This window comes from Myotis lucifugus, unplaced genomic scaffold, assembly GCF_000147115.1.
Source record: "Myotis lucifugus unplaced genomic scaffold, Myoluc2.0 scaffold_7, whole genome shotgun sequence".
Classification (NCBI taxonomy): domain Eukaryota; kingdom Metazoa; phylum Chordata; class Mammalia; order Chiroptera; family Vespertilionidae; genus Myotis; species Myotis lucifugus.
Genome location: NW_005871055.1, coordinates 8,480,384 through 8,484,367, shown reverse-complemented (window position 1 = coordinate 8,484,367; position 3,984 = coordinate 8,480,384). Strand labels below are relative to the sequence as shown.

The 3,984-nt window shown below is 46.0% G+C and overlaps 1 pseudogene; it reads right to left on the bottom strand.

Annotated features, from left to right (window-relative positions):
* Positions 1 to 2,283: 2,283 nt before the first annotated feature.
* Positions 2,284 to 2,408, bottom strand: LOC111824660 (annotated as a pseudogene).
* Positions 2,409 to 3,984: the final 1,576 nt, after the last annotated feature.

The window sequence follows — 3,984 nt, the reverse complement described above, 5'->3', positions numbered from 1 at the left end:
CCACAAAAGCACGGACGGGGCACTCCGGCGGTTTCCCAAATACTGATGGAAAGTCGGGTGCTGGGCTTGTGGAAGTAGCGCCCCCCAACCCTATGGAGTCATGTTGTTCTTAGAAAAGTGCAAGTCCTGTTCAAAATGTCGTTCCTTCCCAGTCTGAGGTTGGGGTGGGGTACTTGAGGCCAGAAGGCAAGGCAAGGTCCTGGCCCCACCCACACCTGGCCCACCACGCGTTGAGGATGGGGCCTGGTCTACTTTCAAGAACACAACTAGCCCAACCCCAGCAGGAAGGGAGTGTAGAACTGTGAGAATGAATAACTGAAAATCAAAACTCAGCAGGATCTAAGCAAAACTTTATCTTCAACAGAAAGTAGGAACTCCCCGTGGTTCCTACTTTCACCAAAAGATTGATTCTAATTGAGAGGGGAAGGAGAAAAATATTCAAAATCAGTGACTCAGAAAGCAGAAACTCAGCCTCAAATTCAAAGGAGTAATTCAAAGAAAAGAATCAAAATTGCAGAATGATATGGTGTTCTGGTCATAATCTAGAGACAATTTATATTCATGATGCCTCCTTTTATTTGAAGAATTGAAGTGCTCTCCAAAGTAGAACAATTCTTTCTCTACACCGTGTTTACAAAAGAGAGCACCATTTTGGAAAACAAGACAGAAATCACCACTTATTTTTTCCTAAGGTTCCTTGTGTTGTATCTCTGAAATATACATATGTGTGTACACATAAATGTGTATCTGAGCAGAGGAGCAGGACAGAAGCCACTTCATTGGCCCCCCACCTCCTACTTCCATGTTCTGGAGTGCTGTGACCTGCCTCACTGGGGAGACAAGGGCTGGAGCTGTCTTCAAGGACTGCCCTCTCATTTAGTTGGCAGCAGGTAGGGGAGTGGAATTCCCAGTCGAAAGTGCTGGATGGAGCTGGAGAGCATTATGCTAAGTGAAATAAGTCAGTCAGAGAAAGACAAATATCACATGATCTCACTCATTTATGGATTATAATGAACAACATAAACCGATGAACAAAAACAGATCTAGAGACAGAGAAGCATCGATCAGATGCTCAAACGTCAGAGGGAAGGGAGGGGAGGGTGGGGGTAAGGGGGAGAGATCAACCAAAGGACTTGTATGCAGGCATATAAGCATAAGCAATGGACGCAGACAACAGGGGATGAGGGTGCTGGCAAGACTGGGGCATGAGGGGACAATGGGGGGATAAAGACACATTTGTAATACCCTAATCAATAAAAAAAATTTTTTTTAATGTAAAGACGATAGTTTCAATTATCTTTTTTAAAAAAGAAAAGAAAGTGCTAGCTTTGCCTGGCTGGTGTGGCTTAGCTGTTGAGTGTCGACCCAGGAACCAAGAGGTCGCTTGTTTGATTACTGGTCAGGGCACATGCCAGGGTTGTGGGCTCCATCCCCAGTATGGCGCGTGCAGGAGGCAGCCGATCAATGATGTTCCTCTATCATTGATGTTTCTCTCTCTAAAAATCAATAAAAATATTTTTTTAAAAAAAGAAAGAAAAAACTAGCTTTGATCTGTTGCCGCTTTTGCTTCCTGGAGGGCAAGCTCTCCTGTGGTCTTCAGGAAAGATTCTGAAAAAGGATGAGGTCCCACCCTCCCTCCAGATCCATCAGTGTCAGGTTGGAAGTAGAAATAAGGACAGGAGCCCTGGAGCGGGCAAGACCAGGCCACCGCCTGGCTAAGTAGAGCACCTTTGCCCTCCTCCGAGCACTGGCTCTGGGCCCTGTACCTGTTCTCCTTGGCCCTCTCTTGGGGCTCAACCTTTCCAAGGGCTCCCGCCATACTCTACCCACCTGTGCCAGCCCTTCCGCACTCAGTCCCCACTTAGCATCCCCCCTTCTATATAAACTAAAAGGTAGTTCTGAGTGTGTCATGTTCTAGAAAGAGAATGTATGGCTTTTTTGTTTTGTTTTTACTACAGAAGATGCCTGAAGTATACGTTTGTGCTGCCATTTTGGCTCTCAATCCAATGAGCCTCTTGGTGTTCTCATTTTTAAAATTTTATTCTAGACAGTTGAGAGGATCTGGGGACTCTGCACAACATCCAGTTCAATAATTTAATCTGTTTTCATTATTCACCCAGGTATTTATTATTTACCCTCAATGTCTTAAATGAACAGGATAGTAGAGACCCAAAGGAAAACTTCATCACTTGGAATTTACACCATATCTGGGGAGACCACATACCAACAGGTGGAAGTGTCCCAGTTCAGGCATGGATGTTCGGGGGGAGGATAAACATGGCTTCAGTGTGCCGGTAAAGCTTCCTGCAGAGGTGGGATCTGAAGGTTATTTATTTATTTATTTATAATAGCAATAATCACACCTCAGATAAACCTCATTGGCTACGATACTGCCACTGCACAAAGCTGAAGGTCCTGTAATAGTGGACAGAATTTGAACAGGAAAACATCCTAAGCCTAAGGAACCATGAGGGTGTAGGGAGGCTTCCATAAGTTTGTGTGACCTGGAGGACGGCTGCCACTGTTGGGGTCCTCACTATCACTACAAGGACCTCCAGCTCCCGTGGAAGCTTGATGGGTCAGAGCACAAAAGCAGGGGCATCAGAAGTCCCAGGACAGGGCCACAGAACCTTGAATCCCGTGAGAAGCAAACATCTCAGAAGCCAGTGAGGTGGAAGGCTGTCAGAGTTGCCCTTGGACTCTGAGGCTCTCAAACCCCACCTTCCATCCAGAGACTTGTATATTTCACATTCCGGAACTCACCACAGGTAATTCTACGTGACTAATTTGATGTTCATTCTCCCCCGGCAGAAGATGGACCATCAGGGAATGGTGGTCAACCCTAACTGGGCATGGGTCTTAGGATATTTTGCTTTGTTGTCCTTCTTCCCAAATCTTATCCAGGGGCATAATAGAAGGAGACTTTCTGGGGCTTATTTTGACTAGAGACACCTGCCTTCAAGGATTTGGGGCTGTTAGCACTCTCAGAGCTACCTGCTGGTTCCCTTGTACACTCTGCCTCATCCAGCAAGAAGTACACACTTGGAGCTGGACGAGAGCCTGGTCCATGCTGGTGTCAGCAAGGAGACTGGGCCAAAGCAGGGGATTATCAAGAGATGGGAAGAATGCCCATAGCAGAATGGGGCTGCTGCGGTGATAGGATGTCCGTTCAGACCAATGGTGTCAAGAGTATGCACATCAGTCAAAAGGCACCCTGCTCACCCTCTTGTCTCCCTGCCTTCAGGACATGTTCCTAAGGACAGATCTCAGCATAGCAACCTCCTGCCAGGACCGCAGGAAGGCTCCCTGCCACATATCAAAATTCATCAGGCGGTCTGCAACATGGCAAATAGACCCTTTCCCATTATGGAGTCACAGAAATGTTGAGGAAACTGTCACAAAATAAATATTTATTTCATGTATGCTGTCCCTGCACAAAAGAAAGGGAAGTCCTCAGTGGCAGAAATGAAGAGAAAAACAACAGCCGAAGCGCTTAGGTGTAAATTGGAAGCCTGGAGTCCGTGGGGATCTTAGAGGAGCCAAATTTAGGTGCTAGGGACTGAACTGAGTTAATAACACCTGAAAAGGAATGGGAGCTGTGGCCTCAGCCTTGCTTGGAGGAGAGAAGCTTTTATTTTATTTTTTTTTTAATATATTTTATTGAGAGAAACCAAGATGGCGGCATAGGTAAACACCGAAAATTGCTGCCTCCCACAACAAATTCAAAAATACAACTAAAAGACAAAACGGCCAGAACTGGTTTGGCTCAGTGGATAGAGCGTCAGCCTGCGGACTGAAAGGTCCCAGGTTCGATTCCGGTCAAGGGCATGTATCTGGGTTGCGGGCACATCCCCAGTAGGAGGTGTGCAGGAGGCAGCTGATCGATGTTTCTCTCATCGATGTTTCTAACTCTCTATCTCTCTCCTTTCCTCTCTGTAAAACCTCGAGTAAAATATATTTAAAAAAAAATAAAAATAAAAGACA